Source organism: Mixophyes fleayi, chromosome 5 (assembly GCF_038048845.1).
Source record: "Mixophyes fleayi isolate aMixFle1 chromosome 5, aMixFle1.hap1, whole genome shotgun sequence".
Classification (NCBI taxonomy): domain Eukaryota; kingdom Metazoa; phylum Chordata; class Amphibia; order Anura; family Limnodynastidae; genus Mixophyes; species Mixophyes fleayi.
The window spans coordinates 245,200,782-245,224,532 of record NC_134406.1 but is presented as its reverse complement, the minus strand read 5'-3'; the positions used below and the strand labels follow the sequence as shown (position 1 = coordinate 245,224,532).

General features: G+C 39.8%; 1 protein-coding gene across 1 annotated transcript in view; it reads left to right on the top strand.

Moving 5' to 3' along the window:
* Positions 1-23,751, top strand: part of TRIQK (triple QxxK/R motif containing) — a 92,560-nt gene that overhangs the window by 197 nt on the left and 68,612 nt on the right. Inside the window, exon 2 of the mRNA XM_075213780.1 lies at positions 9,855-9,911. The gene's annotated coding sequence lies outside the window, so the exon portion shown is untranslated. The remainder of the gene's footprint in view (positions 1-9,854; positions 9,912-23,751) is intronic.

The window sequence follows — 23,751 nt, the reverse complement described above, 5'->3', positions numbered from 1 at the left end:
GTGGTCTGCACCATGCCCTTCTCTCTTAGCCTGTGCAGAGTTCTTACCAGCACTGTCTGGCTGTAGCAGAATGATTGAACTCCTGCCTGCAGCTGCAATAGTTCTCTGTGTGCCACTGGCTGTTGTGGAGGAGGAAATACTGGGGAAATGTGCTGGAGGAATTACTGTACACCAGGGCAGCCCTTCCTCATTCCTCAGTGTGTGTGTATATAAACAATCCCTGTGCTTGATTAGTATTGTGCCAATCAGTGTTTACATTTCCTGTCTTCCTCTGCAAAGGAAACAATGTTGCATTGTAACTGTATGTGTAATCAGTGCTTTTATATATTTATTTTATAGTCATTTGTTACAGCATGCATTGGTAGTTGTTTTAAAGCTGCACACCCAGCTATCCATGGGGATGACATGTCTGTTCACCACTTTCAAGCAACTGCGCAGGGGTTGTGAGTGGTTGAACCAATAAGAAGCTGCAATCTTCAAGATTGCAGAATGTTAATGGTCTGCGGTCGCGTTCTCTGCAGGATAACACGGCGGCGCAGTGAGATGAACCATGGGGCCCTGGCAAAAAAAAAACCTATTCTTTGGGCAGGTGCAGTCATTTTTTGACCTGTTGTACATTGCATAGTTATGTGTTCTATCTGGTTAACTCTTAAAAGCTATAATATGGGTTTCATATCACTTTTTCATTTTTTTCTTCTACATAGAACCTCTAGCAATTCAGTTTGAGTGGTTAAATAAAAATAAGTCACTAACTTTTAAAAATAATATGTGCGTACCCTGTGTTCTTGTGTATGTGTAGAATGATTGAAGGTAGTAATTTTATACTTATCGGATTTGCATAGACTTAACTAAGCAAATGGCAGCATTGAAAGCTTGGTTCTGCTGGGCGACTCTACAGGCCCTCAGTCCAGAGGTGGGTTGTGATTTGGGATTTCAGTAAAGTGGAATGTTAATGTGTCTGATAGTCTCACCTGTGATGAAGAATAATTCTGCAATGTATAAACTAGTGGGAGATATGGAATAATCTTCTGAAGTGTTCAGGTGTAATATAAACCTATGCAAGCCTCTGTTAGATCAGTATACATATATATGTCTCTAAAAAATATATAATTATATAGTGCATTATAAATGCTGTGGATGAGCAAGAGAACAAATAGTTTATATGTGCAATATCCTGAAACAATGCCAAATTCACTGCACGCACTTTGTACCCAAGCCTCTGTGTCTGCAGAGTATTTTGCAAGTTAAAAACTAAAATGACTTCTGCATTCTTCCATTCCAGGAGAAAGCAAATTCACCATGTGGCCTCTGAAAAATGCACTTCAGTAGGAAAGTAAATTTGCTGCACCACACACAGCGATGTGTGGTATACGGCAAAAAATTTGTTATATTCCTAAAGTCTTGTTCTTTTAATCAAATACTTATTTAATATAAGGTGGCTTATTAGTGCAATGTAAGTATCAAGTAGCATGAATTAGGAACAAAATGTAATGAAAGGACGATGTATATTATGGTTGGCCGTGTATCGCGTAAATACCTACAGGCTCATGTTGGATGCATTTGCCCCCAGAACATTTGCAGGAAAAGAGGCGCATACATTAAAAGGCGTGTATGCGTTCGTATGCTCAGTCGGACACATTATGGATACTCTATAACGCTTTGCTAAGCGCAGGAGCAGCAGATGTAGTGTAGAGATGTGACTTGAGAATGTTAGTAGTAAATGCCGCATTATCCTATTTTTACACAATATAATAATGTAATAAAGTGTTCTATACACAACAGAGAATAGTGTCTAAACAGTGTTAATTAAGAACGTGAATGCCGACTTTACTATGTAAAATATAATACAAATTCAGTTAAGTGAAAATACATTAAATATAAACATCCTTTTAAAATTCCTTTTCTGCCATAGTCCAAATTGGAAATATCAGTTAAGTAATGCCAATAGACGGCTGCAACTTCATATAATATAGCAGACGCACTAATAAATGAAGTACTATCAGCTGGAGAGGATAATCTGCAGACCTCTCATCTGATCGTCATCCTCATCATTGCGTCTCGTTGCTGCCGCGACAGATACACCTTCTGGCAGGTGTCTCATGCAGGTCTCCCTCAGTGGCAATTACGTGAACTCTTCCTGTACTCCTGTTTAACCACCCTCCCCTCCCATGTTCCGATTCTCCAATCAGTAAGAGTCACAAGTGTAAGATACCACCAATTCTGCATACGTATCTATGGATAAGCATCTTTTGTTGCGCATGCGCAGTACAGATGTCTAAGAAAACAGAAGTAGGTCCAACGCTGCATGATGCCCTTAGCGCTGCAAGCTACGGTAGAGTGTTAAATGGCATGGTGTATGCTGGAAAGGTTGTTATGTTGTTTTACCAGATTTATTTCCCAAACTCTTAACATATTTTATCAATATTTTACCAGGTTTGGCACACATTGATTTCTGAATGTGCCATTAGTATTGTTATGTGCATCTTATATATAAAAATTCATTGGTTTGTTTGTTTGTCCGGTTATGCATTTGGACACCCCTGCACCGATTTGGTTTAAACCAACATGAAGTGGTCCAGTTGGATCCTGGCCAGGTTTGAGGTGGGTTAGGGTCCCGGTCGGACCTCATGTTGGCCCGGGGAGCCTGTTCTGAGCCTTCCACTGGATGGATTTGGACGAAAACGTCACAGACTGGGTAACGTTGGATCCCAGAGGACATTTTAGGGGGTTGAGGTCCCGGTTGGACCTCCCATTGGTGTACTTTGACCCAGGGAGCCTGTTCTGGACCTTCCACTGGTTGGATTTGGATTAAATTTAATATAAAAACAAAAACAACACTGGGCAGCCACCTTATGGATGTGTTGGAAGAGCTGCTAAGTTGCTAATTATCTGTAAAAGGTTAACCGTTACATTCAACTCGTTGATAACTTAATAAATTGAAGATTTAAACAAGCGCTATGCCCTGTACTTCAGCTAGTGGATCATATATAATGACAATACATTCATTATAGAGATCGGGGAGAACTGCTTCAAGAATAGTTCTACGTTGATCATGGGCGAACATGTTGAGATATTTTTGTGTACAATTTCTTAAAGAGCAAGACTAAAATGTCAGTGAGAGTTATTTGTTATAATTGTTTAAATGTGCGTATCTGCACAAAAACCATGCCAGTCAATCAGACCTTTGCTTTCATAGTCTAACTTAATCTATAAATGAAAGAAAATAGCTGATTGGTTGTTCTGGTTTTAGTGCAGATTTGCACTTTTAATGTTGGTAAACAACAATCATTGTCTGCTTCTTTGTGTATTCCTGTCTCTCTGAAGTAGCAATAATCTAAAATACCTATGTTTTTGTTAACATATGAATAAAATAATACATCTGTGCTCTGTAAACATACTAGCATAGGTAATTATGCGACTATCAACATATTCATACCCTATACGCAGTATTATTGGGTTGTCAGCATTTAGGGATTCGGTATAATGACTACCACTTCTATTAAAGCCTGCACTTTTTGTGTGCTAGTATATTGGTGATTTGTCTCCCTCCTTTTTAGTAATTGGTCCTATCAGTGGAGAAACATGGAAATAAAGGTTTCATATTTGATATACAGCAGGTAATGAAATTATCTGGTGATAGAGCAGAACATAGATACATCTTGCCGTGTGTGGAGGTAACGATATATAAATGAGTATTTAGGGTTATGTGGGTGATGTGTACTTCGGTTTTATGGGTGCACCATTTGGAAGGTTTAAGAATTATACTTGCTTTTTGTATTGGCATTTCTAATCCTAGACGAAAGCTGTGTCATTTTATTTCTTTGGTGCAGCCAAACATGTAAGTATATTATGGGTGTTTTTATTGTCTTCTAGCATTTAGAAAGTAACATTAAATATAGTAAGTTATACAGATTCTGGACTTTAACTGCCTGTATATCCCCAAAGGTTCAGTTTGTGTATTTTAGGTAAGTCTGATGCAGTATTTGAAATATTTATTGATGGAAGGATGTCTCCTCTGTGCTTGGTCTGATGTGGTAAAATGAATGATCAGTTTAAAATCACAAAATTGGCAACATTATAAAGCAAAACCAGAATATTTTCAACAAGACATGCAGTTTGAATATATTATCTTTTAGGACTCAACAAGAAATGCTCAAAAAAAATCTACATAGTCATGTACTAAATTCATCAGCTAACAATTGCTATCGGTACTTATGGATGCTGCATTCTAAATGCAGATTTAGTAATGGCATTTATTGCATATAAGTTGGTGTTGGCATGCTAGCAAATTAAATTGACGTATCTAGTCATGACATAGTGTGGCACATCATAACTTTTTGTAGGTTGTGTTTTCGTAAGGTCTTCTACCATTGGCTGTAATGGGTCAGTAAGTTACGCTTTTTCCTGCTGTCTTTGAATCTGTCACAGCCAGACCATTATATGCTCCCTAGAAGCTACCTTACAATGTAACAGTTATATTAACCAGAAAACAAACTGCTGAACTTGAGTGTTCATTGTACACTGTGCTAGTTCGTTCATCTGTTACCTTGAGAGGTAGTTGCTAGGGAGTGTGCTGGAGGATGGAACCTCATTATTGAAATCGTGAAAGAAGAATCCTTTTGTGATATTTCTCCTGATGAATCGTACACTACTAATGTGGAGCGAGTGAATAGACATTTAGTGGGATATCTATTAAATATTTTGTTCAGCAGGTTCAGTCTGCTCAAAAAAAATAAAAAAACAATCCAAGCAATTTTTTGGCCAAACTCTCTAATATCTAGAAATTTTATTCCTAATGCAGCTGAATTGTGGCAATATTACATTGTTTAAATGTGAAGATTTGTTTTAAAAGTATTGCTGGATCTACCTTTTATTTCAATAGCTTATGTATTTTAATGGACTTTCCAGCATATATGATATATTCAGAAAGCCCTTTGAAATGAATTGGAACAACGCTCTGTGTGAGGATTCACAACACTAGCTCCAGATGACAGCAGTCAAAAAACTATTTACAATAATAGATACAAACACCTTCTCTCATTTCATGTAATCAGCACTCTGCTAAGAACAGCAATCAAGCTAGTCACCTCACCTGGACTACTGCACAGCTTTCCTTACTCTGCAGTCAGCCCTTCAATGAAAAGGTCAAGACAGTCAGAACATTTATCTCACCTGTTTGTAGCCTTTATAAGTCCCTCAGTTCTACCAAACCTTTGTAGGAGCAAAGTTTTGTTTTGGATTTCTCTGCTTGTGCTTTGAAGAAGACTTGTTTAGTTTGACTGTACATTACAATTCTACCTTCTCCATCTTCAAAATGTGCTTCATCCCCCACTATCTAAAATCTCCAATCCCTTGACTTTGGCTTCGTCCATCACTACTCTACCTTCTACAGTCTTTTAACCTTAGCTTGTACTCCACGACCAGGCCTCTCAGGACTAAGCAGCTTGGCCAAAACGTGGGGGTGCCTCTGATAGCTACCGCAGCCAAGTGGTTCTTTCCTTGGAGGTGCCAGTGCCGTGACCTGCCATTAAATAATTTAAAAACTGCCTTTCACTATCCCAAAAAAATCTTACTCTTTTTGAGAGCCCCCTTCCTTATAGACTCTGAGAGCCTGTGTTGGTGTTTTGCAGTCATAGATGTTGCCCCTCCAGAAAGAAAAGAAGATAATGATTTGTTGGAAGATAGCTAAGAAATTCTGATAGAGATGCATTCTTAAAAGGTAGTTAAGTTGCTATTAAAAACCAAATAAACCTGTGTGTGATTGCTTCTTTAAGGTTACAAAAACAAACATACCTTTTGACTTGCTTGGATTACTAAATACTTGCAGAATGGACTTTGAGACTTGTTTAATTATACTGGAAATATGCAGTAACCAACTATCATTAATCGAACTTCGACTGATACAAGTTTTTTCCTGATTGGTTGCCAGGGAGTCGTATGCATTTTGTTAGTAAATCACTCTTATAACGGTGCATTTGACCAGGAACACATCAACCTTTTTGTTCTCATTCTTCATCTGCCCTTTATCTGTGCGCACCCTAATTTGTAATGGGCGGAGATAGAAACAACTTGTAGCCAATTGGATTACTGGAATGTTCACAGCCGCACAGTGTTTTAGGTGGTACTCCTTTTTTTTTTTTTTTTTTGCAGCAGCAGCACCTGTCCTATGGTAGGAGGTCAGGGTTACATGTGACAGTGGCGTCATTATGTGAAGTGGTGGGGAATGAATAGTGGAAAGAGCTGTGTCCATTGCATCATAAAGCTGTGATGCGACACTCCTATCAAATTGAAGTAGGTTAGATTGGGAAGTTGAACGCACTTCTAGCTCAAACAAAGTTCATGCATCCAACTTGTTTGTTTATATGCAAACGTTTGTGCATAAAAACCTACCTATGCGCAATGTTACTTGTGTCAAATTTTTAATAAGGTGTTAAGTTTGTGGAACGACCATTAAATGAAAGGTTTACAAATATTTGATCATTTACCTCAATGTAGACTTGTTTGTCTATTGTCAAGTAGACTACCAAGGAGGTGGTGTTGGTCACACCGTCAACATTATTCCCCCTGAACTCTCCTTCTCCTCCTTTTGAAGTTCAATCCATCCGCCTCTTCTCCCCTCTCCACCTTCGTGTTGCTGTCATCTATTGTCCCCCTGGCCTTTCCTCCCAATTTCTTGATAACTTTGCCACATTGCTTTCCAATTTCCTCTCTTCTGATCTTACCACTATTATCAGTGGGGATTTTAACATCCCTACCTACTCTCTGCCTCTAAACTCCAAACTCTCACTTATTCCTATGGCCTCTCCCAGTGGACATCTTCCGCTAGCCATCGTTATGGTCACTACCTGGACCTAGTGTTCTCCCATCTCTGTGACATCTCCAACTTCTTCAATTCTTTTTTTCTCCTTTTCTGACCACAATCTCCTTTTCTTTACCCTCTCTTTACCCACTGCCCCCCATCTCCCACCTAAAGTCACACAAACTTTGCCTTCCATCAACAGCGTTTTCCCCATCATCTTTGCGTCCTCCCTCCAACATTTGCTCTCTCCCATTTATTCCCTATCATCCCAATGCTGCTGTCTCTCTTTACAACACCACACTCTCTGTTGCCCTTGATACTGCAGCCCCAGCCACCTTTTCGTCTCCACCAATCTAAACCCCAACCGTCTGTTCCAAAAGTGTTCCCGCTCCACTGAACGCCAATGCAGCAAATCCTCATCCATTGCTGACTTCATCCACTTTAAATTCATCCTTTACTCCTACTATTCTGTCCTCTCTTGCCAAACAAACCTATTTCACATCCCTCATATCCTCCCTGTCCAACTAACCCTGATGCCTCTTTTCTGTCATTAATCCTCTGTGTCCTCCCCCTCATCTATTACCACTCTTGACTTTGCCACCTACTTTAAAGACAAACTTGACTCTATCCACAATATCTGTTCTCATCAGACTTACCTCCCCCCCTACCTGTCCTCTATCACTCACGCTGCCACCCTTGGCTCCTACCCTCCTATAACTGTGCATGTGAAGCTCTCTCTTCTCTCCTCTCCTCCTCTACAACCTGCCCACTCGAACCTGTCCCCTCCAAGTTCCTCCTCTCCCCCTCTCTTCCATTGCCTATTGTCAAGTTGCTCACCTCTTTATCCTCTCTCTCCACTGGTATCTTCCCCTTGGCCTTTCATTCCCCTATTCTCAAGAAACCCTTCCTTGACCTATCTTCTTTCTCCAACTATCGTCCCATATCACTGCTTCTCTTTGCTTCTAAAATTCTTGAACAACTTGTCTTCAATCGTCTGATGCACTTTCTCTCCTCCCACTCTTTTTGACACTCTCCAGTTTGGCTTCAGTCCCCTTCACTCAACTGAAACTGTCCTCACAGCAAAGTCCAAAGGTTACTTCTCCTTTCTCGACTTCTCTGCTGTTTTTCACATGGTCAATCATTCACTCCCTAGGTTTTAGCAAAACAGCTCTCTTCTGGTTTGCCTCTTACCTCTCTGTTTGCTCTTTTAGTGTGTCTGCTTCTGACTCTTACTCCCCCCTCTTCCCCTTTCTTTTGGAGTCCCACAATGCTCTGTCCTTGGCCCTCAGCTCTTCTCTCTTTATACTACCTATCTCGGTGAACTCCTTCAATCATTTGGCCTCCAATATCACCTCTAATCTGATGACATGCAAATCTATCATTTCTCCCCTGACCTCTCTCCCACCTTCCTATGCCAGGTATCTAGCTGTCTTTCTGCTGTAACTACCTGGATGTCACAATGCTTTCTGAAACTCAACATCTCCAAATCTGAGCTCATCCTCTTTCCTCCTGCCAGTCTTGCTATCCCTCCCAATATCCCCCTCTTGTTTGACAATATCACTTTTTCTCCTGTCACCCAAGCCTGCCTTGGAGTCACCCTTGATTCAACCCTCTGCTTTACCCCTCATATCCAGTCCCTCACCAAATTCTGTCACTTTCTCCTCTGTAACATCAGGAAAATCCGTCCCTTACTCTCTCTGGAAACAACCAAAATCCTGGTCCATTCATTCATCATTTCTCGTCTCAATTATTGAAATCTCCTTCTTATTAGGCTTACTAACTCTCACATTTCTGACCTTCAATCCATACAGAATGCTGCGGCTAGGATTATTTTCCTCTCCCACTGCACCTCTTCGGCTTCTCATCTGTGTAAATCTCTTCATTGGTTCCCTATCCATTTCAGAATTCAGTTCAAGCTCCTTGCCCACACTTATACAGCCCTTACCAACACTTCTCCCCCTTACATCTGTGACCTTGTCTCGAGGTACATATCTACCCGGCCACTCCGCTATGCCTCTGACCTCTCCTTCAATTCACCTCTCATTACCTCCACCCATGCTCATCTCCAACAGTTCTGCTGTACTGACCCTATGTCCCTAATCTTTGTAACTCCCTACCCTGCCTCACTTGACTCTACCCCAACCTTCAGTCCTTCAAACACTCAGAACTCGCCTTTTCAAGCCCTCCTATCCTACTACCTCGTGACCATCTTATCCTTCACATCCTTTTCCTCACCTGCCATCTACATTTTCTCCTGGTTGGTCCTCCTGTCGGTCACCATCCCTCCCTCTCTCCCTATTGTCCCACCTCTGACTACTGTCTGAATCGTATCTCCTGTCACGTCTTTTGCTGTCCTCTGTGTGAGTCCCCAAAAACATTACTCACTCGTCTGTGCTACTTATATGTAATACCTCATGTATTTGTTCCTTTCTTCTGTATCCGGCGCTACGGAATCTGTAGCGCCTTCTAAATAAATAATAATAAGTAGACCTGAAGATCTCATATAGAATTTTGAATCCATAAGATATTATTGGAATATATTCATTTTAAGGAGTGTTTCAGTAAATTAGTTTATTGCAAAATGTTGACTTTCAAAATATAAAACAGTTTATTTGTTAATGAAAGTGTTATTTAGTGCTAACTGCATTTCTCCTTATTTGTTGTAGAATATTATTTACCACAAGTCTGTTTTTATATTTGTTTTGAACATTGCTTCGAGCCAAAAGTTAATATATAAAACTGTGTATAAATAAGTGCATTTGAAGGGGTTTTCATCTTTATTTAATAACTTCATAAATCGCACCCCTTCGCACTAGTAGTACTTTAGTGGTGGGTACCTCACTTTTGTTTTGTTTAGCATCATTTTGGCTGTCTCATACAGCCAGAACATTTAGTGCATCTCATCTCTCTCTGAGACAACATGGCTCTAATTGTAAGGGTTAGAACTGCAATGTTGGATCTATTATTGGGAAGCAATGGGGATTTAGTAACGCTTTTGAATAAAGTGGAAACCCCCTTTTAAGTTTCACATCATTCTTTTTTTCTTTTTTTATAGTGGTTTATGGATCATTCCTTTTATATAACCTGCATTTAGAAAACTAAGACAATTTAGGTAAGTGCTTTAATTCTCCTTAATGTGTCTCCAATGTGCTGTAAACTGTCTAAGGCAACTGTGAGCTCTGATAAACAACAACTTCAAACTTTCCAAAGAAATAGCTCAACTCTAGAATTTATTGTGTACGTGGTTCTTAGGCATGGGGTTCCAGGAAAAACTCCTGATAATCTTTGTTGACCGAATTCTAAATTTAGATTTTTAGATTTTTTTTTTTTCCGTAAATGATAAAATATGTCTGATCAAAAACATGTTTGTGAACTTTGTTTATTTTTTTTCATTAAACAAAACAATATGCCCATTTACTTCATTTAGTTGAGTGCTATTTTGCATAGTTTGATGTATTAATTTTTACTGTCACTTACAACAAATAGACTACAAATGTTATTCTACATAGCAAACAATCGGAACGGAGACGCCGGCAGTCTATAAGAAATCACTACAGTTAAATCTATTCAATTGTATGGTATGTGCATAATAATTATAACTTTGAAGAGATACAAGATACACCCCAGCTTGACCTCTCTGACCTGCACCTCTCCTTCCCTCTATTCACCACCTCTCACTCCCACCTACATACATTCTCTTGTGCTGCTCTCCATCTTTGGAATTCCCTGCTTCGCTCAACCACAGACTCTCCCCCAGTCTCCAATCTCTCTCAAAACCCATCTCTTCACTATTGCTTACAACACCCTACCTCCATGACTTATCCTTGATCACTCCCTTTACTTGCTCCTCCTGTCATCTCCACTTTTTCCCATTTGATGCTATTGTCTCTTATATCCCCGTCCCTCTAGATTGTAAGTTCCCACGAGCAGGGTCATCTCCACCCTTGTACCTCTTATGTCTTCATTCATTTTCTAATTCCATGTCTGATATGATTTTCCATTTAAATTGTTCCTGTTTATTTGTACTGTTACGATTTATATTTGCAGTTGCACGCCCATATTTTACTATTGTGTTTATTGCATGCTTATAATTTGTATGATGACTGTCCAGTGCTGTGGAATTTGTGTTGTCCTACAAATAAACGTTGATGAGCACTACTGAAAATATGAACCCGTGGAGCATTTCTGCTTCATAGTAACTGACCGAAATATTTAAAATGGTAGTTTCCCTTAAAATTTTTCTTTCATAGCTTTACACTCTTCATGTATATAATATATACATGAATATATATAATATAATTGTTTTGAGTTTAGCCCTACAAGTAGGATGCATAAATTTAACAATGGCTGAAATCTTTGTTATTATGTGATCTTTATAATGCACCTTTGGTGTAGCTCCCAAAATGGCTATTTCCACAAAGTGCCTTGTTGAGGTCACCGGTTTTTTAATTATTCTCTGGAGTCAGGGCCAGATTAACACTGGGCCTGATGGGGTTGCAGCCCCAGGCCTCTCCACAGAAATAGGCCCAGGCCAACCAAAATGGGAATTTATTTATTTTTATTTAAATTTTATTTTATTTTTTACATTTTTGTGTGAGGGCACCTGGGAGGAGGAGGGGGTTTGGGGTGATGAGCAGTGTGGGGTGGTTATGTGGACTGCCCGTTGGTGGCTTCCCTGGTTTCCATGGGTTACGTTCCCGACGTTGAAGAGAAACAGGCAGCCAATCGTGAGGCTTCCTGTTGCTGAGTGGGGTGAGGGCTGCACCTACAGAGGCTCAATCACAGACCGAGGTCACCGGTGCTTAGCACAACAGGGGGCATGTGACTATATAATATACATGTGTGAATGGCCCGTGTGAATTAGCGTAGGGACAGCTCCTTTTCTTACAACAAAATTACCAACTTTTTCAATGGAGATTATGCCCTGGTGCCACTGACAGGTAACCGTGTTTGATTATTTGTATTTTGAAGTCTGATCAGATGTATGAACACTTGAAGAAAGAATAGTTATCTATAACAAATCTTATACATTCCCATTTGGCCACACATCAATGGCCACACCTTCGGTGGGACGGCACTTCTCACAATAGACCCTTTATAATTTTCAGCCCCAGACCCATTGCTATGCATCTCTGCAAAAACCTCTGTTGGCTCCCCATTCCCTCCAGAATACAATTTGAGTTGCGCACCCTCGCTTATAAAGCCTTCTTTAAGACCTCCCCCTCCTGCATCTCCGACCTTGCTGAGGAATACTCCCACTACGTTCTGCCCATGAACTTTGTCTCTCCTCATCACCTGTGATGACCTCACACTCCTGCTTCAGGACTCTGCCTGCCCCGCTCAGTTGTACACTACACCAGACTTGAATGTTTCAAATGCTCCCTGAAAATTCACCTTTTCACACTTGCCTATCCGGTCCTATCCTAAGACAATTCCCTCCTCACGCTCCACCTGCCTCTTTCACTCCACCTCTATCATCTCCGTTTACTACCCTAAGACTCTTCATGTTAACTCTCGCTAGTTTGACCCTCTCTACCTCCTATCTCCTCATCCTCTCTGTAATGTTTAGTTTGTTCTAGTTTTGTCTTATGTAGTTGCATTTTCCATAGTTGTTTGTATTGATCTTTACTGATTCTATTGTTTCTCTTGTCACTTATCTGTATTTATTGCTGATTGTGCTGCGCTGCGGATTCTGTGGCGCCATATATATCTAACTAAAGTTTCATTCACGGCGCAATTGCCACACGCACTGATTGGCTTACCAAGGTGCTCACTGTGCACCAGAGAGTACAAATGTCTGTTTAATTATGGATTTTCAAGCACTTGGATCACTTCTGTTAACCTTTCATACAACTGCTGTCCAACCTTCTGCTGAAACAAGCGTCCAGCCCCCAAAGATGGGTTTATTGATTTTTCTTTCTTTATGTCTTTAAATTGTATGGAAGTGTCATGTAGTTCACTGCTACAGTAAATGTTAGATCATTTATTTTTCCCAATGTAAACTTTTACTCTTCTATACCCCTACAATGAGGGTATTCTATAAAAGTGGAGCAGGCGGATGAAGTAAAATGTTGGTGTATATATACAAGCAGAGGAGAATTGGCCTCCTATTTTATAAAAATATCTCTTATAATGATTTCAATATGGAGCGTTCACACGCTCTGCTTTTAAATGTGGAGTGAAAAGTACCAATGTGCCAAAATCTTTAGGGCCTGATTCATTAAGGAGAGCAAAGCAAACACAAAGGAGTAACTTTGCTCCTGGACAAGCCATGTTACAATGCTAGGGGTGCAATTTAGTTTATTATTTTGCACATAACAAAAATACTGTTTTTTGTTTTTTTTATGTAGCACACAAATACTTGATAGCTTTATTTTTACACTGAAACGTAAAGTTGATCTAGGACAGTGATGGCTAACCTGTGACACTCCAGGTGTTGTGAAACTACAAGCCACAGCATGCTTTGTCAGTAGATAACTAGCTGATAGCTGGCAGAGCATGCTGGGACTTATAGTTTCACAACACCTGGAGTGTCACAGATTAGCCATCACTGATCTAGGACATGCCCTACTTCAACTATCAATTTGTCCCCACATTTGAAATGTACCTCCCCCTACTTTTTTATGCTTTGCTCTCCTTAATGACTCGGGTCCTTAGTTTTTAATGGGGTGTTGTTTCTTTTCTTGAAAATACTATTGTATTAATCTTTATTCTCAACATTGATGTTAAAATAACCTTAATATAGCTTTATAAATAATCTTGAAATTAAAAAAAAAAAATCTTCAAAAGCTGTTTTGGTAATTTAAAAAGTAATTTATAATGTCAGTTTTGACCTTCGGTTTACTATCGGTACAAACATTAAGCCTGATGCAGAGTTGTAAGCGTTTGTTTTCACAGGGAAAAAATGCAATTGCTATTAGGGTTCCTATAATACAGCAGATATTACCTTCCTTCTCATATGCGATTGACAGGTAAGAATACATCTTTTAAACAAACACACAAAAAACCCTATAATATATGGATGATCAATGAAGAAAGTAACTAGCGGGGAAATCGCAATCGACCAATAGTTAATGGTCTGCTACTTCTGGTGATCGCAATAATCATCAGTGAACACGCCCTTACTGTACTACGCCTACGTTAGAAAACCACTTCAGGCGCACACAATTTACACTACGCAAATGGGCACACATTCAAATCTGCATCAGGCCCAATATGACACTAACATTATCGAGTAGCCTTTTGTGTTTCTTTTTTATTTAGAGTAACTTGAAACCTTGCCTAATTTACTTGCGGGTTCGGCATTTATGAGCCTAATTGAGAGAGAAAATCTTTTTGTTTTTATGTTTTGTCTTATTGGTTTCTTTAGTATTACAAAGAGGCTTCACCAAAAAGTTTTTTTTTTTTTTTTTTTTTTAAGCTGTGGATGTTCCAAGACTCCCACAGTTTGTGAGAACTCCCATATTCTAGTGCTGTGACACTTCTTGTCTACCCCCCTACACCCTCATTCAGGAAGAGGGGACATACAGGTGCTAACATAGGCACTGCCAGAACAGACATTCCGCTCTGCCCATCCAGTGCCAGTGGTAGAATCTGACATGGCATGGTATCAGTTTGAGCTATCCCAGTTGTCAGTCCCAGGACAAGATGTTGCATCACTGTCTGAGGAGAGTTGTCCCAAACTGTGGTAGTTGTTAACATGGAACCCCTGCTGTCCTTCTGGTTGGCAAGAGGTGAGGAAGGAGTTAACAGTTTTATTTCACTTTCTGCAAACTCCACTTTTAAAGAATACCCATCCAATGAAGTTATGTCAGTGGTACGGACCTTTCAGTCTTTTCCTCCTTTATTTCTCTCCTTAATCTCTTGCCTAACTAAATTAAGCAAGTGGATGAGCTTCACTAGAGTATTTGTTTGAGGAGTTTCCCAAAATGCTTTGCAGTGATAGTATGATTCTGTTTAAAGCTGGGTACACACTGATGCAATTATCGCGCAAATCACGCGGTAAACAACAGTTTGTTGTAACAGTGTGTACGATTCTGCAATCATGTCCTATTGTACCGTGATTGATTTGGTTTTCTAGACTTCCTAAAAATCACGGACAACGATGAAACAATGTCGGCAAATGTGTAAGTGTGTACGCCAGGGCCGGTGCTAGGGTCCTTGGCGCCCTAGGCACACTTTCAAAATCCGCGCCCCCCCCCCACGGCACACTTTCAAAATCTGCGTTAATTCTGTGGCGCCCTCCAGAGCATCGAGCCCTAGGCAACTGCCTAACCTTGCCTAATGGGAACGCCGGGCCTGGTGTACGCACTCACGACCAGCATTGTAGGCAGATATCTGTAGAGTGTCATGATCTTTTCAGCAGATGGTTATGAGAGAAGAGCACAGATCTGAAGGTAAATCATGTAGGCGTGTACACATGAATCGGCATGTTCATCGGAACTTTCAGTTGTTGGTATAATCGTTGCAGAAATCACATCTGAAGTTATTTTCAGTAGTGTGTCTAGCTCCTCTTTAGAATGTTCTTATCTACCTTGTTACACAACAGTAACCTCCTCTGTTATTTCTGTTATTTTGACCAGAAAAACCTGTAAACTGCCACGACTAGTTTTTGTGCTAGAGCTTTAATGCTGTATGAACTGTATATGACCTAAACTTATGTCTTTTAAGTACACAATGTGTGTTTAAGTCTTTATTACACAATTCAGTTATTGTAAAAAATAATCATCTGTGTATTTGGAGTAAACATTCTCTGCTGCTCACTTTTTAACCCCAGATGAATCTAGATTGTTTTAGATTCCTTTAGTATTGTAAACACCGGTAAAATAACATCTACCGCTGGGAATGATGATGTGGAGTCAGGTGTAACACCTAAACATAGCCATATATGAAGAACTGTACCAGGGATTGAGGAATCTGAAGCACTTCTATTTAGCTGCAGAGTATACACTGCATACATGTGCTATTTACAATCCGGCCATGCGTTTTTACCATAGATGGAGGGTATGTGCGGAGTACTGTGCTTCCTGTAGCTCCCTGAGAGCTGTGTCTATTGCAGGGATATGTGAACAGTTCTAGATAAGAAAAATAATCGATGTTCTATAAGTGAGAACTATGTTTACAATGACCAACCTGTTAATTGAAATGGATTATAGATGGGTATAGCATTTATTATCCAGGCCTTAGTTTTACAGATAAAACATTTTCCTGTAATTTGGAACACTGTGATGTCTTCCCTCCCACACTCTCCCTAGCTGATCTCTCGTTATTATATTGGTTACCAGTGATAATCACATTGACTATAGGAGAAAACTGTCAGTGATTGTCTGTAGGAATAACATCATTATTGAAAAGCCATTATTTCCTATTTGTCTTTCTAGTTTTCTGATCTGTCTGCACAACTAGTATTCAGCAGATATATTATATGCAATAGAATATATATTTTTTTACTTTTATCATTTTACTTATAGAAAAGGATTTAATGCTTTAGCTCAGTGTTTGCTAACCCAGTCCTCAGGACCCTTCACAGTGCAGGTTTTCCAGGTGACAAGGGAAATAATTATACCACCTGTGGATCTGTTACAATGTGTCAGTCAGTAATGAATACACCTGTGCTAAAGCAAGGAGATAGGGAAAAACATGCACTGTTAGGGGTCTTGAGGACCAGGTTTAAGAAACCTGGATTTAGATCACCATTGCTAGATCCTGATCATGTACTGGAGGTGATTGGTTAATTTGTAAACTGCTTACCCTGTATTTAAAACAAATACATTTGTTGAATGCAAATTTTTATGTGCTTTTGTAAGCCAGTTGTTCTGTGCAGGATGGAGACTAGCCAAGGATTTCTTGCTGAGAGATGGGTTGTCAAGGTTATTGCTTAGACATTTTGTGCAATGATAAAGCCAGTTTATCATAAAAGTTTTTATGACAAGTTTCACCCAGCAGATAAATTATTTGGGGTTTATTGATTGACATATTTTTACCTTGGCACAACAAGCGATATTGCAGTTTTAAACTTGTTTTTGTACCATAAATCAGGGATTACGTACCAGTGTGTTGGCACAGATTTGTGTCTCACAATATTAATCTGGAGGTGTCACAAGAATTTAGAGGCAGTAGATTACCCTAATCTTAAAATAATGATAGCAGTTAAAAATTTGCACTGGGTTTGAGCAGCTGTTTTATCGGTAAATTAAGGTCCTTTTTCCACTAGCTCTGTAACACAATGATAAAAAAAACGCAAGTGCAAACCACATGTTATGATACGAAGAACCACTGTGCGTTTGCAGGTGCGACTGTTAAGCATTTGATATGCAGTTCTTATGTGAGCAATATGTCTGGACATGAAATTAGGTCCCACGCGAGTGCTATCAAGCTAGTACAGCTGTTGCTGAATTTTTACCAAGGATTATAGCGATAATTAAATATTTAGCCTACACAATAGGGGCAGTTGCATTGCATTAATACATACTTGCCAACTTTGAGACACTTCCCTTCTGGAGCTCCTTTGTAAATTGCATCATTTTAACCCCATCCCCCTGGGGAAATGCTGTGATCGTTTCATCATGCGACGTGACCAAAAATAAGTGGCTGCGAATTTCATCATTGAGGCCCCTGTCCTGCCCATTTCACTAGGATGTGGGCAGGATCCTTGAGTTTTCCCGGAGGTCCAGAAAAGCTACCCGATATTTGTGAGTCTACCGGACATTCCCAGAAGAATAGGCAAGTACGCATTAATGAAATTCCCTGCCTCCATCTTACTGCTCCTTCTAGAATAGCACCCTTCTCTTGCTGGGAATTTCTTGTCTGAAAATAGGATCTAATCAGGACTTGCAAGCCAAAATGCTGGTATAAGTGCATTGGTTTCCTATAAAGATGAATGGACTTTTTCAAGTAGATCGACACAGTTTGAACACACTGAAATGGCATTGGCAGCATCCAAAATAAACCTTCGACACTACCCAACCACAAGCAGACACACTTATTAACACAAAGGGGTATGGAAACATGGAATAGGTTTTATTTTAACATGTCGGATGCAGATTTTTAAATCCAGCTGGTAAAGGGGCCCGAAAATAGTTAATACTTGCCATGGCTTTCCATATTTTGTTGTAGATGTCTGTATCACTCGCGCCTTCCTTCATGTGTCTGCCCTAATCTGTCCAGTTTCAAACGGGCTCTAAAAACCCACCTTTTTCTTAAAGCCTTCCAGCCTCCCACTTAACTCCCTACCAGATATTCTGCCTCTTCCCCTTCACTCCCCTTCCCTTATCCTCCTTCTCTCCTTCCCTCGTGTCTCTCTGTCTGTCTACCCCACCCCTTAGATTGTACGCTCCTTTGAGCAGGGTCATCTCTCCTCCTTTTTTTACCACTTTTAACTCTGCTCTCCAGCTACCTTGCCCTCCTCCTCTAGGACCTTCTTCTCCCCGTTCCCTCTTGCTCCCTCCTCTCCACTCTGGGGGTTCCCCTGCCATCCGTGCCCTCTTGGGCTCCGCCGTATGTGGGACCATCCCCTCTCCCCTCCCCCGCCCCTCTAGCTGTGCTTTGAGCTCACTGAGTTACTGTGCGTTTTGTTTACTGTATCGTGCTGTCTCACCTTTGTATTGTAATTTTGTTTGTCCCTGTACGGCGCTACGGATACCTAGTGGCGCCCTAAAATAAAAATTAATAATAATAATGTGTCTGACTGGACATGTTTGTGCCTAGAAGCAGAGTGATGGATGAGAGGCTACGTTGAGATCGGCAGAATTATATTTGCATTGGCTTAATCAACTGCGTACCTGATCGCTAAAAATAACTGTATTTCTCAACATTGAAGCTATGCTTTGGGACTGCAGGAAACAAAACAGAATTGTAATTACATTGGCTATGGCTGCTTGCAGGGGACCATGTTAAGGCAGGGGAGTTGTGATCAGGGTTACGAACCGTCAGTAAATTTACTAGGTCAGTAAAGAGTAAAAATTTTCATCAGAAATACAAGCTTGGACCCCCTTCTGTGACCACAATGATAGAAGTGTAACAAGAATGATTTAGCCGTATTTTGTTGAATGTGCTGCTTGTACTTTCATCACCAACGGTTGAAGTGGAAATTTAGAAGTGGCGGTATGGAAAATGTAAATGTTTTACAATGAAGGCAGTAAGAGAAGTAGCGGTATGTCTTGGCACTGTGTACCAGCCCACTTCATCCACTGGTTCTAACCATATATTAATGTTTCAGTAGAAAGTGCACTTTTATAACATTTGTAAGTAAAACCTTTCATTTTCAAGGGTTCTCTGCATCCAAGCAATGGTCATGTCCCTCAAACATTCTTCTGTCCCCCTGGTAAAGTTAAAAACAAAAAAACAATTATAAGAAATGATTTTGGTACATTTTGTATAAGTGCGACACATTGATGCAACAATGCACATAAATTCCGCAGACAGCAGCACTACAAAAGGTTCTACCAACCCAAAGGATCCCCACTAACTACAGTTAATATCTTTTATTTTCTTGTTTTCAGCCCTATAATTGAGTAAATTAGAGTTATATTTCATGAATGGAACTATGGGAAGAAACTTGCGACTGGTGTACTGTTCCATTGCACAGTATGGAGGGTTATGAACTTGAAAAACTATGACTGTTTAGCCCTATCGTTCAGCATTTACACACATCTTTATGTATTATGCATGTATTTGCGTTGGAAGGTGGCATGTGAGGTTAGTGTTATATCCTGGGTAGATCTGCTTTAAGAATACCAGGTAGGTGCATTATAATGGGTCATGCAGACATATGCAAAGGCCAGCCTTCATTTTTGCGGGGCAGAATATGAGATGGAGTAGTGGACATTACACATATTTGGAGGCATTCCCAGTATAACCGCAGACTGCAAACCCTTTTTTGGTCACACAAAACGGGCAGATTTTTGAGAATTAGCAATGATGGTCACATTGCTACAGTAATAGGTGCAAATAGGCCAATGTAAATAAAAAAACAAAAAAAATTAAAACATATTTTTTTAAAATGGTGACACCTTGGCGTAAATTTATCAAGCTGCGGGTTTAAAAAAGTGGAGATGTTGCCTATAGCAACCAATCAGATTCCAGCTGTCATTTTGTCGAATGTACTAAATAAATGATAACTTGAATCTGATTGGTTGCTATAGGCAACATCTCCACTTTTTCAAACCCGCAACTTGATAAATTTACCCCCTTGAAGTTAAAGATAGCACTGATGTCCTTTTAATGTCAGGAGTTATATAATACATACATGATGTTCCAATGAGCTGTGTTTTAGGAGGAAAAAGAAAAGGTTATAGGATAATTATACCCAAAACTGAATATCCTTAAGTAAACCCCGGTGCCCAATGCTTAGCTGGAGATCTTGAAGATATCCGGTGGTTACCACAGTGTCCTGCGGACGTTCTTCTCCCCTCTATCCTGCGACGATCCTTCAGAGATCATGTTTTTAGTGTACAAAATGCTGCCTGTCTGAAAAAATATGGAGTCAGTAGAAGAGAAGAGGGGGTCCTGCCGATCCTGATTTTTTACGGACTATGGACATTCAGAATATTCTGAACGCTGAATTCCAGGTAAGTAACCTTTAGGGACCGAATTGTAGTTCTACAGAATCTTCAGTTGTGGGTAGAATTATACTATAAATTATGAGGGTCGATCCAAATGTAATAGTGGGAAGTACGATTAGGTGACTTTGTTTTTTACTTTCTTTCTTTTTTACTGTAGCAGATGTTTTGGACACAGACCAAAAATTTGTAAAATGTTGTGCACATCACTTAAGCTGTCCATGAAAATAAGAAAGAAAATAGGTGCAATTTTTAAAAAAGTGTGGATGATTTTGGATCTCTGCTATGAAAGCGACGTGGCATCTCATGTTAAGATAAATTTCATTTTTTGTGCAGAATAACAATGTCCATGTGTTTATGGTTTGTTTTTTGTTTAAGTGCAAATCAAGCTTACTTGTATATAACGTATTCACGATTTCCCACTTAATGTTACAGATAATTAATATGTTCAGTTTACCCCTCCTAATCTTCTTATATAATACAGTTTCATACTACGGCCAAATATAACTATATAGCTCCCAGAGTAATTTAATAGACCCTGCTGTATGCGCCAAGCTGGACTGGCCTAAGTGGAGCTCTGGGATTTTCACATATACCTTTTGTGCCTCTGGGTTAATTATTTTCATTTCCAATTCTGCAGCTGCCCACGTATCCAACAGTTGTGATGAGAATGTGATCTTCGAGAAGTGCTAATTAATCTCATCCTAGAGACTGCACAAGTTACCTCTATGACTGTCGAGGGCTCAGCTGGCATATTCAGATAGTGTTTCTACATGGAGATTATGCCTGGGGTAATAGAAATCAATGTCCTCTCGGATGTGAGAGGGCCGGAACCCTGGAGAGTCATAACATATTGATGAACTGATCAGCATTCCAGGATTAGGAGAAGAGTGATTATTAATCAAATTATTGCAAGTGGAGCATAAACTCATATACAGCTGGACATGGTCTGTCACGTGCACACGCAGGCTATGGGCTTTCTGTCTGTACAATTTATGCTGCACAGGACACACAATACTGTACAGTAATAATACTGATGCAATATAAATTTGCTCAGTGTCGGCCATAGAAGTATGCACACTGTTGTAGCAAGATAACATTTTGAAAATTAAATTGTAATGTAACCAAAGATATTTTACATTGTTTACAAACAAAATGCTAATTAGCAGCCAGATACGTAGGAACAGGGGTTTCAATAACCGAAATGACAACCCCCTTCTCCACTGACAGTGAAGGGGTAGACCATAATTTGCAACAGCGCGCCAACGGTATTGAGGCCCCACTAGTTCTGTCGGGTAGGGTAACAAACGGTACAAGACCTCCTCTTTGACCATAATGATGTGAAGAGCTGTACATGGCTCGGATCCTAAAGACACACCTAGCTCTGCAAGAGGCTGGAGCTTCCATACGATCTTTTGGAGATTCCAAGTGGAAGAGGAGACCTTGTACTGTCAGAAGAAGGTAAGTGAGCAGTGTGGAAGGTATCGCTCTATGCAAAATGTTGGTTGGGGCATCTGTGCATGGCATAACATTAAATACGTTTGCAGATGCCATGGTCCTTGTAATGTTTTCCATTTACCTACCCTAAATGTATTATTTGTATATTATAATGACTAGAAGTTCTGTGCTAGGTATTTATTCTGAATTATCAAAAGGCTAATTCCACTTTTTTTTTTTTTATAGCAGAAATCATTTAAAGTTACTACCCCCTTCTTCCCCATCTTCTACATTTTTAGGAGAACTCTCTCCTCTGCACAGTTTGGCCCATGTTGTTATTGGGTTCTTACAACAGGGCGTGAGGTGCAAAAAGGCCGCAAGCTGAGCCCTATGTGGGAAATGCCTCTTAGTCCTGTCATTGCTTTGATTCAGGTCAATGGCATTTGAGGACCCAGTGGCACTGAGACATTAAATTCACTACAACGGGATGCGTCAAGCCTTCTGTGGTGGAGACCATATAGAGTCATGAGCCCTAACAGCGCCAATGATGGAGTCCCAAGGTGGGATCTCCATAATTTAGGTAACAAGGATGGGGTGGTTAATACCAGGTTCCAAGGGTGTAGGTACATGGGCACTGTGTCTCATTATCCTTCAGGGAAAAGTTGACGTATCTGAGGGCTGAGTAGGGCTCATGGGCTGCCATTTACAAAGAACTCTTGGGCAGCCGATATGTGTAAATATTTTTAAAGAAAAATTATAATTATTCATGCAGAGTTAAATATTTTGCACTGCAAGTAAGCATTAATAATAACATATCCTTTGCTAGGAAGCCTTGTAAAGAATTTATTCTACGAATGTAGACAAGCAGAAGTGAGCAGGATTAGAACAACCATCACAAAACTGGGACAAAATAAGCCCTGCCCCCATTCTGTCCAAACTCCACCCACAAATAGACAAATTAACGGGAAAAGTCCACCTACTTGTGTTAAACACATGGCGCTTTTGCGGTCTTGCGAGTTGGGATGTTGTGCCAAAATTTGGATAGTTGAGAGGTATGCTATTAATTAGGACAACACAACTTAGTGGAAGGTTCACTAGATTAAAGTTAAGCTCCTATAACATACAAGCACTAAAATGAATGTGAAGCCACTACCAAATTACTACTGCAAATTAGTATGAAACATTCCATCCCCTCTACATTTGTAAAAACCTTTTACATCACTTGGCAGTTACCATGGACCCATGAAGTGTGCAGAAGTCTTGTTTCCTCCAGATTCTTCCCTCTGTCCAAAAATTGTACTGGTAGGTTAACTGGTGCCTTACAAAACGCACCCTAGTCTCTGCATGTCACAAAATGTAGCATGCAAACTCCGATGGGGCAGGGACTGATGTGAATGATTCAATATTCTCTGGAAAGTGCTGTGTGATATAATTGGATAAAGGATAATAGTAATAATTCTGTGCATGGAAATGCTGGAATTTACCCAATTTCACTGATTTAAGATAAAATTAATATAAAATCCCCCCCCAATGTCCCAAAATCAAACAATTGTTAATGGGAAGGGATTTAGTAAACTTGATTTTTAGTCTTTGTTTTAAAATAAATGAATTAATACAACCAAAATCATATTTCTCTATGATCTCAGTGTGCAGGACACCATTAAACTAAAATTGCCAATAATTTAACATTTTGATGACTTCTGCTTACTTTTAATACACAAATTTAATTCAATTCAGTATGTGGCCAAATCTTTTATGATAGAATTGTGTGTTTGGCTGACTTCACTTATACATTTGCATGAAAATGATGTCACTTTGACATGATCTTTGCTCAGTAGCAGAATTGTTTACTTGTTCTTACATCAGAATTGTAGAATTGGAGATTATTAACAAGAAATAAGAACAGATTAAACAATGCGTTCCCAATTTTTCTTCTGTGATACGCAGCGGTGTAAT